The following is a 14,292-nucleotide window of genomic DNA, read 5'->3' as shown; positions in this document are numbered from 1 at the left end:
AGTCAAAGATAACACAAGTAAACACAACATGCAGTTTTTAAATGAAGGTTTTTATTAGTAAGGGAAAACAAAATCCCAAACTACATGGACCTGTGTGAAAAAGTGTTTTCCCCCTGTTAAAACATAACTTAACTGGTTTATCACACCTGAGTTCAATTTCTCTAGCCACACCCAGGCCTGATTACTGCCACACCTGTTCGCAATCAAGAAATCACTAAAATAGGACCTGCCTGACAAAGTGAAGTAGACCAAAAGATCCTCAAAAGCTAGACATCATGCCAAGATCCAAAGAAATTCAGAAACAAATGAGAAAGAAAGTAATTGAGATCTATCAGTCTGGAAAAGGTTATAAAGCCATTTCTAAAGCTTTGGGACCATTTCTAAAGCGAACCACAGTGAGAGCCATTATCCACAAATGGCGAAATCATGGAACAGTGGAGAACCTTCCCAGGAGTGGCCGGCCGACCAAAATTACCCCAAGAGCGCAGCGACGACTCATCCAAGAGGTCACAAAAGACCCCACAACAACATCTAAAGAACTGCAGGCCTCACTTGCCTCAGTTAAGGTCAGTGTTCATGACTCCACCATAAGAAAGGGACTGGGCAAAAATGGTCTGCATGGCAGAGTTCCAAGAAAACCGCTGCTGAGCAAAAAGAACATCAAGGCTCGTCTCAGTTTTGCCAGAAAACATCTTGATGATCCCCAAGACTTTGGAGAAAATACTCTGTGACGAGACAAAAGTTGAACTTTTTGGAAGGTGTGTGTCCCATTACATCTGGCGTAAAAGTAACACCGCATTTCAGAAAGAACATCATACCAACAGTAAAATATGGTGGTGGTAGTGTGATGGTCTGGGGCTGTTTTGCTGCTTCAGGACCTGGAAGACTTGCTGTGATAAATGGTCTGCTATCTACCAAAAAATCCTGAAGGAGAATGTCCGGCCATCTGTTCATGACCTCAAGCTGAAGCGAACTTGGATTCTGCAGCAGGACAATGACCCAAAACACACCAGCAAGTCCACCTCTGAATGGCTGAAGAAAAACAAAATGAAGACTTTGGAGTGGCCTAGTCAAAGTCCTGACCTGAATCCTATTGAGATGCTGTGGCATGACCTTAAAAAGGCGGTTCATGCTCGAAAACCCTCTAATGTGGCTGAATTACAACAATTCTGCAAAGATGAGTGGACCAAAATTCCTCCACAGCGCTGTAACAGACTCATTGCAAACGCTTGATTGCAGTTGTTGCTGCTAAGGGTGGCCCAACTAGTTATTAGGTTTAGGGGGCAAACACTTTTTCACACAGGACCATGTAGTTTTGGATTTTGTTTTCCCTTAATAATAAAAACCTTCATTTAAAAACGGCATGTTGTGTTTACTTGTGTTATCTTTGACTAATATTTAAATATGTTTGATGATCTGAAACATTAAAGTGTGACAAACATGCAAAAAAATACGAAATCAGGAAGGGGGCCACTTTTTCACACCACTGTGTATATATACAGTAGATAAGACATTTGTGAGCATGTAGTAACATGTAATGATTATTTGCATGAGATGAAAGTGTATGTCAAGCAATAAGTGGCGTATGACTATATTTTAAATGCTAATTCAAATGTCCTTGTGTAGTCATTGTGATCATAGGATTGTTTTAAAAGATTAACATTATTTTTCTTTAATTACTAAAACATAAAATAAAAATATGATGATGTATCTTTGGTAAAGGTATTGGTCAGATAATGGTGTGGTTGGGAAACTTTGGGTTTCTGTTTGAGGAAAAAGATTTTCTTGAAAATTACTTACACTGAGATGGCAATTATACATTTTTGTTTTGTTTTGAAAGGTTAATAATATAAATCCCTAAAACTAAGGAACATTTTCAAGATATAGGGTACAACATTTCTCACAAATCAATGAAAAATTGCAATGAAAAATGCAATAAAGAACTAAGAAAATGTTTTTGAAGCATCGGAAAATCATTGGGTTGTCTTTAGGCAGTCCTTAAAGGCGCAGTTCTTAATTAAAAGCGGCCACTAGCGTTGTATTATAGATTTGCCACGAATCGCTCAGTCCAAACACTACGGTGGCCTCCACAGTACAAAAATATGTCGTTCTCATGTTGATGCAGGGAAGAGATTTTGCGGGCATTAGAAAGACTGTAGAAAGAGCAATGACTTATGTATTACATAAAATAAACGGTTTGTGGATGTTAAGTTTAAAAAGAAGGATAAAAGTCAGACAGGAGCTAGGACCTGTGTTAATATTATAAAGACTTTCCAGCAGAGACGCGTTAAGACCCGCGATACTAAGGCTTTTAGCAGAATATCTATGGAGATACTTTCCAGCAGACGTTGGAGAGAAAGATCGTCTAAAAATCACATAACAGCTCTCATATGCTGCGTCCCAATTCTCCAACCTAAACTATGCACTAAACGTATGTACTGTTTTTGTAATGGAAAAGTACATACATTTTAGTGTGTAGCAAAACAATATATACGCACTGGGACATACTAACAGGAAGCGGAAGTGGCCGTTGTTGCATAGACAACATTGTGGCCATTACCTGTCACACATCAAAATACAGCTCTTCTTTTAATTAAGGTATTTATTCATTCATTATTTCGTATGTAATGTTTACTGTATACTTACATTTGTTAATTTAGTGATACATCAGTTATATAATTTATTAATGCAGTTGAGCATCACTAAACTCTGCCTATTTGTGGTGAGTTGTGGGTAATATTATCCGTTAGAGTGCGCATCGTTCTGCACTTCAAATTTCTACCAGAAGTAGTAGACCATCCGGGAATCTTTGGAATACTCTTTTCAACATACTACGATTTGGGACATACTAATTCTACTTTCGAATACTTTTTAGGAAGGATAGTATGCGGATTTGGATGCAGCAAGCGACTGATTTCACTCTGCCGCCATGTTGAAATCGAAAGCAAGGCAGTGGTGGGAAGAAAACCGGAAGGACAGATAGACTGCATTGGTTTGGACAACCAACCTGTAGTTATTAAAACGATTTATGATCTTAAAGGTACAGTTTGTAACAATTTTGCAGTAAAATATCCCAAAACCACTAGGCCAGTGTTATATATTTTGTTCAGCTGAGTACTTACAATATTTCAAATGTTTCCAACTACTAGTAAATGGTGAGAAAATCTCCATGCAGTCGCCTGTCAATGGCGTCATATCCGTGTTACCCTTTGTTACCGCCTTTACTAACGTAGAAACCATCATTCCACACTCATTCACAGCGTAATCAAGCTACGCCATTGTTGTTGTTTTGATCATGCGCCCTCTAGCAGCGGTTTTTACTAACTGTAGCTTTAAATGTGAAAATATATGTTACACAAGCTGTTTAACCTGACCCACTTTAGCTGTACCATCAAATATTAGTGACTGTTTAAGCGGCCATAAGCGGGTTTCATTTGCGTGCACACATCTAAAAACGTTGTTTTTAAGCGTATCATTTGTATATTCATGGTAGTCAAAACCATTGCAGTCTATCTGTCCTTCCGGTTTTCTTCCCACCTCTGCCTCGCTTTCGATTTCAACATGGCAGCCGAGTGAAATCAGTCTATAGCAGAAGAAACCAGCCGAAGTTTCAAACTCATCATATCACATAATTTAAAGGGGTGATTTAACACTGTTTCATGCATTCTGACTTCTTTCCAAAGTTAAACGTGCTGGCTTCTCATGCTTAACATTGTCAACTTATTAAAAAACGAGTTGGACGTATGACGTAGTATTTCTGTGCTCGATACACTCCCCCAGCACTCCAACTTTTTTCGAAAAGTTTTTTATAAGTCTGACAGGGATCCTCCCAGCTAACAATTTTTGGTTCCCCGAACGTCCCCCTAACGTTAGTTTTTGGTTCCCAGAACGTTATTATCTAAGGTTATTTTCTGGTTGCAAAATAATAACCAAAAAAGAACCATCAGGGAACGTTATTTTCTGGTTGCAAAAAATAACAATCAGGGACCATTGTTTTCTGGTTGCAAAAAAATAACCAATAAATAACCATCAGGGAACGTTACTTTCTGGTTATTTTCTGGTTGCAAAAAAATTACCAAAAAATAACCATCAGGGAACGTTATTTTCTGGTTATTTTTAAAAAACCAGCCTGCAACGTTCTGAGAACGTTATTTTCTGGTTGAAAAAAAATAAAACCTGAAAATAACGTTATTTTTTGGTATTTGGTTCCCAAAAAATGACCAAAAAGGAACCAAAAACTAACGTTACGGGAACGTTCTGTGTTTGCTGGGCTATTCCTTTTATTGGGCAACTCTCCCAGAAAAGCTCGGCAAGGCGAAAAAAATAGCCCGTTCACACGTCAACCGACGAGCGATAGTAACACTGGGTTCACACCAAACCAGAATTAAGCGTTTTTCGCGAGGAAAGGTCCAGTTAGTGCTGTGTACACTTTCTCTCATCACACCGGTCCTGGACTCAGCTCTCTTTCCAGAGTACCTGAATGTAATCAACTTCTGTACCTTTATTCTCACCAACATGAGTCCACTTATAGTATATGGTATGAGAGATCAAAAGTTTAGGAAGTATGAAGAGATCACTGATGTGATGTGTGGCTTCTTTAAGAAGGCAAAAACTGTTCTTCAATGGCAATGAAACTGTATGACTAAATGTATGTTCGTATTTGTATTGTAAATCTGTATAATTTGTTTACATCAACATTGATAAGGAGTAGATATGGACCAATGTTCAATGTTCAAGTGTTATCCACTTTCATGCTTACTATAATGCATATAGTTACAGAACTCTCAAAGGTTTCCATGTGTACGCAAAACTAAAATGCAAAGGAATTAATTTGTTTGTGTTTGAGATGTTTTAGATGTGTTCTGAGTTCAGTTTGTTGCATTGTACAGAATGATAGTTTTAGTTTTGTAATGCCTCTCTTAAACTGACTTAAATAATTTTTTGTTGTATTAATCATTTGTTTTATGAAAAATTTTGTGTCATGACTTTAGTTACGAAAACCATCACAAAATCAACTACTAATAAAATTGTTGGAAATTCCAGCCTGTAACCTGGACACTGAAATTTCTTTAAAAAAAACACATTTCTACAATTAAATAAAAAAGGTTTTGTTGAGGTTTTATTTTTTGCCCATTACTTAATGTTTCATAAATATTATAGGAAGGTTTAATCAACAAACATTTGCATTAGGGATGTAATAATAATATAGATATCGTGTTATCGCAATAGCAAAATTGTCTCATTATTATCGTGGTCATGACTGTATGAAATAATAGGACTTCCGGGCCTAACATAGGGAATGTCAGAAAAAACAATAGATGTTACCTCTCATAACTCTCATAACTCGTACCTCTAAGCAGTTATGATTAGAAGATAAAGAAAAGAGGATGCTTATGGCACATTCCCAAGTCATCATTTGTCATTTTAAATAGTGCAATTAATACCGTACCATGAACGGCATACGTTGAGATTTTGATATTGTTACATCCCTAATTTGCATTCAAAACATAATCTAATGTTATGTTTGATTTTTGAAAGACAACTGCCATCTGCAGGTAAACGTTAGATCCACCTGGGGGCCACTGATGAAAATTAATTATTAAACATACAAAATTATGCTTATTTTAAAATGTTAAAATGCAAAAAGTTTCAGGGAAGGTTAGGTTAAGGGCTGGAAAGAATATACAAAAAATATGTATGTGCCATGTAAAAGTCATTATGTCCATGGAAAGACATAAACTAACGTGTGTGTGAGGAAAACCTCATTTTGGGGACGTCCTTGTTTATAAAAACACTATAACTTATAGATTTATTTAAATATACTATAAATTATTTAATATTAAAATAGCAGAAAACTTTATTTTGGGGTTTCGGTTAGGTTGTAGTGTTTATGCAATATCCCCATGAAATAGGTGTAGATATACAGCCATATTTGCAACCCAGTCTCATGGCAGTTCTGGTTGATATTTGTCAGGGATGTACTGTATTCTGTAGCATGATGATATATTATGTAAGTTTGGTTCCAAAATCAGATAAAATTTCAAAAATTTAAAGATTTAAAAAAATTCAAAAATCAAGTTTTTTATTTTGTTATCACGTTTTTATTGTGTTAGTTAGTTGTATTTTTTTAGTTATTATGGCTTAAATCAAATCAAACCAACTGCAGTTTGATTGATATTAATTGGAATGCACAATAAAAACGTATTAAGTATTAATACATGTATTAAATGTATTAAGAACATTTTACTGATTTCAGATGAAAAGGCCTACGAGTTAACCAACCTATATTTTTTGTTAAATCTATTTGTGTGCATGTGCTTCTATGAGGGTAATGTTAGGTTTAGGTTTGAGAACACGGAAATACCTTTTTCCACTAATTATAACTAATCACTAATATAGTGAAACAAGCACATGCTTTTATGTGACACGAAGCTAAACTGTCTCATAATAAACCTCCAAAAACGCTTGATTTTTTTACTTTGAGGTGGGACATCACAAAATTTACTCATCCGGTTCCCCTGTGTTAGAATGAACTGCCAGCCTCCACCCGAACTGCAGCATCCTTCACAACTTTCAAAAAACAACTCAAAAAATACCTGTTCCGCATTTATTTGACTAACCAATAACTGTCTATATCTTGTGTCTAAAACAATATTGTTGTTCATTCTCTCCTTTGCTAACTCCAGCTTTAATCCTTCTTGACAAAATGTTTATATGCTCTCCTACTTGTAAGTTGCTTTGGATAAAAGCGTCTGCCAAAAGAATAAATGTAAATGTGTATCAAGGTGTTGAAATGTAAATTGCTTTGTCTGGCAACTTTCAAAGGTCTAGCAAAGCCAAGGCGGAGGGGGTTGGGGCTCACACCTCCAGCATGCAACTTCTGTCATACACAAGGTCTGTGGCAGAGCTACAAAAGCTAAATAATTAGTTTCTATCGTCATTTTAACAGTTGTATGTCATTTTAAAGTACGTTAATTCAGTACATGATGCTCCTGGAGCTACAGAAGAAAAAAGATTTAAACCTGCATTATACAAACACAGTTATTTTTATTATAGCTAGAAAATGCTAAAACGCTATTTTCTTTTATTTTAGAATTATTTTCTATGTTTTTTTTCCAGACAAAACGTAAGATCTACTTTTTTTATTTTACTTAACACAAAATAAAACATGTAGAGAAACTAGTTTATTGTTTAAAACGCCCACTATTTTCTTATTGGCTGTTATACGAAGACGTTGCTGAGAAACTGTCTCATCATTGGTCATGACCATGTGCGAGAACACGCTTTTACGGTGTCCCCGCTCACGTTAAACTCACTGCGGAGCTGTCAAACGTAGATCGATAGCGGCGAGTATTTTAACTTCACGTGTTTTGCGATATTACACTGATTTCTTCTGTTATATGCAGGTAAGTAATGATTTACCTTAAAGAAAAACATTTTACGATCTCTGTTTTTGAAAAAGCTTGGCAATCGCAGAGGTGGTGGGGGAAAAGAGTGAATACTCGGTCGTTCGTCAACTTACAATCAAATCTAACCAGTAGACTATTGAACGATAAGGTAACTTCAACTATGATTCGTCTTAATTTTCGTTGTTAATTTGCTGTTGTGTGAGTGCGTTCACATAATGACGAAATTACTTTATTTTCAACTATAATACTTTATTTTCGTAAAAGTCAGATTGTTCTGAGACCACCAGACCGTCGCAGCAACTACTGGCGGCGACTGTTTGACTAAAGTGTAGGAAAGTAAATAACCTTAGTTAACTCGTAATGTTTCTGTTTAATAATTGCTATATTTTAATACTGTGAAGTTAGATTCCAGTTGTGATGTGAATAATTGTGTATTTTTTAGTTGATAATGTTGTCAGACGGACTCATTTTGCCGCTACAAGTGTTTGCATAGAATCAGGCCTAGTGTCATTGGCGAGGGGAAAATACTTAGTCGATTTTAAATTATGTTCTTTCTCTGTTTTTTTCAGATTTTATTCAGTTCTGTAACGTTATTTAAAAAAACAGTGGGGGAAATTATGTTTAAATGGATTGTTGTTTAAGAAAAAACAAATGTTTACAAATCATTTGAAAAGATGAAGTCAAATGCATGCATAATAAGACCTAGCTCTTGACTTGAAATCAGCTAAAAGTCAGTGATTTGATGATTTTAGAAAATTTGATAGATCATTTCCTTTAACACTGTATATTTTCCATTTTGAAATGTGTATTTATATGGGTTTTATTTTTTTTATTTTTTTTGCAATGCATATGTGCATTTTACTTTCACAGAATGGACAGCAAACCCAACCTGCGCTACGAGGCTGGAAAACTGGTGCTGAGACCATCTAAAAGGGCACTCGCTGTGCAGAAAGTCCACCTGGGCCAAGTGGTTAAGGAAGTGCCATTTGTGCCAAAGAACCCAGAGGCGGTGCTGAAGAAGGCCAAGGTCACAGTTATCAATGGTGGAGGGGATCCCTTAGATGACCTGCTGCTGGCCAGTCAAAGCTCTGTCCAGTTTGGTCAGTACAGGAGAAAAACATTCAGGTGGTTGCTGGAGAACGACCTCAGTTACGCCCTCATGGTCCTTTCTGGGCATCAGCGAGACAGTGAAGCTGGCAGACTGAACAGAGGTGCTGTTGCGGCCAACAAGGAGGCGTTTCTCCGGTACGCCTGCACATTTAAGGACGTCGCAGGCGCCATTAAAGAACGCAGACAGAGAGATGGCACTTCATCTGGCTGTGAAGCACAAGGTGAGTTTTTAGATCTAGTTCTAATTTATCTTTGTTTGTTTAAGTGTCATTATATATAAACAATTTTAATTTGGTGCCTACAGATGAAGAGCCAGCAGATGAAGTTCCGGAGTCCTCAGCAATAGAGGTGGAGCACCAAGGTGAGTGTTGGGTGTTTTGTTTAGTATGGCTACAAAAATGATAATATTCTATAATAATAGAATTGTTATGGTCTTTTTTGTGTTTGCTAGCATTATTAACTATGTTTATATGTATGAGGTAAGTGTTAAACAAGCAAATCATTTGTTTTGTAGAGTAGTAAGCATGTGCTGTCTATTTAGACTGCTTTTATTTCACGCTTTAAAACCACATTCTGCTTTGGCTTGTGCTGTGTATTTGTGATCAGAAGTACATTCACTAACATCATATTGTGATGCTGTGTAGCCATAACCTTCTTCAAATTTTCATCCTTCAGCTTGAATCTAAAAGTTCTGTTGTGTTATTCACAGTACCTCAGCCTTAAACGCCCAGACCGATCTCTTCTGCTCGACTGGCGCAGAGGACCGCTCAGAGGCAGGCATCAGCGCCTTCTGAAGTATGATTTTCACATCAAACATTTGTGCTATCATGACTCAATAAATATGCAGAAATTAATATTTACGTATTTGGTTTGTGTGTGTGTTTAGGTTGTTCTCCCTGAGTCTTGGAAGCAGTCGCTTCCTAAAGAGCAGCACAGCTGGATCGGTCAAGCCCTCTTCCGGCAGCGGGGTGGAAAAGCGGTGCTCACCGAGGACCTGCAGATGTGGTGGTATCCTCCCCAGCCACATCTGCAGTATCATCAGCCGCCAGCATCACCAGACGCATTCTTCACCTGGCCTCTATGTCTGTGGATGCCCTACAAGATGTGGAACTACAGGCTCACCTGCAGTTTGCCAAACTGCAAACGCTTTGGCCACCGACTAACATCCTGTGGGCTTTACAAAACGGTGAGGCAGGTGCTGAATTTGCACGGCTGGTATTACCTCGCGACGGAATATCTGGAGTGTCGACGCTGCCATAAGAAGGTGGCTGCGTGGTCATATGATGTCCTGGACCAGCTGGATCATGCTCACCGCGGGATGTTCCCAGCCATCCTCACTTACAGGTGAGTCACATACTTTTGATATTATACTGAAATGGTGTACATGTTGATAAAGTAATTTATAATTCATTAAAAAATATATTAATAAGTTAATAAAAAATGTATAATAATGTTTAACAAATACTTTGTAAATCCTTAACACTGTAAGTATACTTGAAAATGTGTGTAACAAAATCTATATAGTCAGATCATTAATCTACTGCAATACAATTTATTGTTAAGGGTCAGTTTGGGAAGCACTGATCCAAACATTGTTTCTAATACTCTACTGTGTTGTATTTTTTCTAGTACAAAACAGATTTAGAATATTCTTATTTTGTACCTCTTCCACACTAATGTGTGATAGTTCAATATGACAATCTCTCACAGCAGAGTCAGTCACTTAGCCCTTATTCTAATTCCACCCTGATGTTTTGTGTAAAATGTTTTGGCAAAATTGTAATTGTACACACATCATGCCAATAAATAACGTACTTTCAAATTGAAATGGTGAATTTGTCAGATTTTAGGATGTGCCTCACATCAAAGATCTACAGGGAAACTTTTCAATTATTTTGGTATGTCTGTGTGTTTTAACAGGATGTCTTGTGACATGCATGTGGTGAAATTGATGAGGGAGCGCTCTCTTGGAAACAGTGTCACTATGCTGTACAAAAAACTATGTGAACAACACAGCGAGGACTGGATGCAGAGGAGCATGCAATACCTCACTGTGTGCGACCAGTTTCAGGGGAGCGCACGGCCCGTCACCCCTCCACCACCTATGCCGCCTGTGCCATCCGCCAGGTGGCTCCTATATGTCCACGCGGAGGATGTCCGGTCCCGGTATGGGGAACTCAAAGCCAGGGTCACTTCTGTCTTTGGGTCCATCCTAAAGATGGATTCCACAAAAAAGGTGACATTTACATACATACATTTACATGTGCATATACATTTTATGCCAAGATACATTTGAAGCTTACTGTATCTACTGTTTTAAAATAGGTGACCAAAAAACTGGCAGGAGCCGCAGCTGGGACTGCAGCCTGGGTAACCAATGTGGGTAACGAGCACGGACAGATCCTAATGTCCGTGCTCACCTCACATGAGGGTCAGGGGCTGCTCCCAATGACTACAGGCCTGGTCAACAGGTACAAGTCGGCTGGGGTGCCTCCTCCCCACATGCTTTATGTGGACAGAGACTGCTGCTCGTCAATGGGAACATCGAGAGCAGGTGCCATGTTTGTTGGCTGGGATGACCTGGTGGTGCGCCTAGATGTGTGTCACTTTGTGCGGCGCTTTGCAGCAGGTCTCCACACGGTCAGTCACCCACTATACGGGCTATTTATGGCAAAGCTCTCTGCCTGCATCTTTGAGTGGGATGAGGGAGATGTGGCCCTGCTGAGGGAGGCAAAAAGGAGGGAGCTTGAGCAACGCCAGGACGTCACAGGCCTTACAGATGAGCTGCTAATGAGCAAGCTTAACCCAAAGCAGCTGGCGCAGCACTGTCGCCGTCGCACACGTGGCGCAGAAGTGACAGAGCAGCTGATTACGGAGACATTGGAGGCCTTCAAGGATGCCAAGGAAACCATGGGCATTCCCTTGGTGGATCAAGAGAGGATGAGCGCTGTCTGGGAGACCCAGCGACGCCATCTTCCCTGCATCCAGGACCCTCCAGGAGTGCAGATGTACACCCAGACAGGAAGTCTTTCCAAGGGTGGGGTGACTCTTCCTGTATACCGCTGTGCTCGGGGCTCCACTTCTCTGGAGTCCTTTCACAACCACCTGAACCGCTTCATACCTGGTAAGATTACATGCATCTACCCCGACATGAATTTTTAGGATAATTGATTTTTATGTTGTTTCCAGTAATACACAAATTTTATTTTTAATTATTATTACAATTATTATGACAATTTTTTTTAGGAAGAAGCACTAACCTGGAAAATTTCCAGGCTTATTTGCTCGAGGGTTTGGAGCGGTGGAATGAAGATCGTGCGGCTGCTGCTTTAAGTGACGCCCCCCAGTCCCTGCGCTGTTACAGTGCTTCCTACCAGCACTGTCTCAATGAGCTCAGTCAGCGTCTTCTCGGCTGCAGTCTGGTTAAAGACTATTCCAAGCCGAGAGAGTACACGGGTATGTCAATAATGTCATTCCTTATTGTCTTTGTGTAATGTAAGTTACAGACTTCTGTTTTCAAACACTTGTGTTCTATATTATTGTTTTATCAGGTGAGCTCATGGGGGTGGAATACCTGTGCTCTCAGCAGTCTTGGGAGTTCAGGGAAAACTTTGGCCGGGACCCAGACAGTATCCCAAACACATTAGAGGAAGAAGAAGATGAGGAATTTGCAGATGAGGAAGAGGAGCAGGACCTCACTGTCTCCCCTCTTTCTTTGGTGTCCACCAAGGTGTCTCTGGATCCACAGCAATCCTCCCAGGATCCACCACTTGATCCTCAAAGACGAGATGTAAGTGTACAGGCATCTTTCGCCATGCTAATAGTTTAGGGAAGTCTTTTTCAACCCTAACCGTTTTATGCCTTCCATTTTACAAATAATAAAAAGATATCAATGGAGCAGAACTACATGCATAACTAATAATTAAAAATATATCTTTTATATTTAGCATTTCCTGATTTGCATTGACTTTTTCACTTGAGTATTTCATAGTTAATTTTGAATGTTCTTCTTTCTGCTTGTAGGTGTGCAGAGGACCGGATGGGGCTCCGGGGTGTGATCGGGTGGTGGAGCTGGCAAGGTACCTGGTCGAGCTCAGGGAAAAACCCTGTCTCTCGGATAGGGAAGCCTCTGTTATTATCCAGCTGTGGGACAGACTCCCGGACAGCGTCAAACAGGGGGGTTCCTATGCACCCAGGCACAAGGGCAGGTTTAAAACCTCCACCTGCCATGAAAAAGAGAGCCTAAAGCAGTAAGTAAAACATTTGCACTTAAAGCTGTGACAAGAAAGTACACATCTTATATTTAATAAATCCTTGCCTTATTTTACAGGTGTGTCCTAGGGCAGGGATCAGGCCATGCACAATGGCCTAACATCAGTGGAATTGTAGAGGCTGTATGTGTGGAGCTCTGCTCCATAAATCCAGCGGGTAAAATAAAGTGGGGCGTTACTATGAACCGCTGGTCAGCCATTCTGCATGACTACCAGGCCATCAGGAGGCTGGTGGGGAATTGTCCTACACTGAAGGGAAAGACACGAATTCAGCTGTTCGATGTCAATCAACGGACACTTTCTGTTTGGTATGTATTTTCTTTCAGTTATGCCAATTCTCATAAAACGGTTTGTTCTGAGGAAATTGTATTTTTTATTAATATCAATACATTTTATAAAAGCAATAAGCCCTGAGAAGTCTTGCTTTACAGTGATTTTATGACAGATTAGGGAGTACAGCCCCTTAGCTGTTTTAACATCACTGTAAAACACAGCATCACTGAGATAATTAGTAAGTAGTTTATTTCAGTATATCAATTCTTAGATTTGGTTTAATTGTGTACAATTTTAAATAGGTACAACCACTACAGGAAGAGGATGGAGGCAGATATCTTGTCACTGAGTGTGCCCCTACCTCAGGTGAGCATGGTGTCCCACACCCTTCTTCCAGTGGCCAGACAGAAGCCTTCAGGGCCATTATGGGCTGAAACAGCAATTCCACCCTACCACTTCGTTGTGAACCCGGACATGTCAAATCAGGCCACACGGCGGGGACAACGCCCACCTCACACTGCACCAGCTTCCTTCTCTGCTCCACCAGCAGCGCCTCTCTCTCCTCCACCAGCAGAGCCCCTCTCTGCTCCACCAGCAGAGCCCCTCTCTGCTCCACCAGCAGAGCCCCTCTCTGCTCCACCAGCAGAGCCCCTCTCTGCTCCACCAGCAGAGCCCCTCTCTGCTCCACCAGCAGAGCCCCTCTCTGCTCCACCAGCAGAGCCCCTCTCTGCTCCACCAGCAGAGCCCCTCTCTGCTCCACCAGCAGAGCCCCTCTCTGCTCCACCAGCAGAGCCCCTCTCTGCTCCACCAGCAGAGCCCCTCTCTGCTCCACCAGCAGAGCCCCTCTCTGCTCCACCAGCAGAGCCCCTCTCTGCTCCACCAGCAGAGCCCCTCTCTGCTCCACCAGCAGAGCCCCTCTCTGCTCCACCAGCAGAGCCCCTCTCTGCTCCACCAGCAGAGCCCCTCTCTGCTCCACCAGCAGAGCCCCTCTCTGCTCCACCAGCAGAGCCCCTCTCTGCTCCACCAGCAGAGCCCCTCTCTGCTCCACCAGCAGAGCCCCTCTCTGCTCCACCAGCAGAGCCCCTCTCTGCTCCACCAGCAGAGCCCCTCTCTGCTCCACCAGCAGAGCCCCTCTCTGCTCCACCAGCAGAGCCCCTCTCTGCTCCACCAGCAGAGCCCCTCTCTGCTCCACCAGCAGAGCCCCTCTCTGCTCCACCAGCAGAGCCCCT

Source organism: Triplophysa rosa, linkage group LG17 (genome assembly GCF_024868665.1).
Source record: "Triplophysa rosa linkage group LG17, Trosa_1v2, whole genome shotgun sequence".
In the NCBI taxonomy this organism is placed as follows: domain Eukaryota; kingdom Metazoa; phylum Chordata; class Actinopteri; order Cypriniformes; family Nemacheilidae; genus Triplophysa; species Triplophysa rosa.
Note: the sequence above shows the minus strand (reverse complement) of the source record.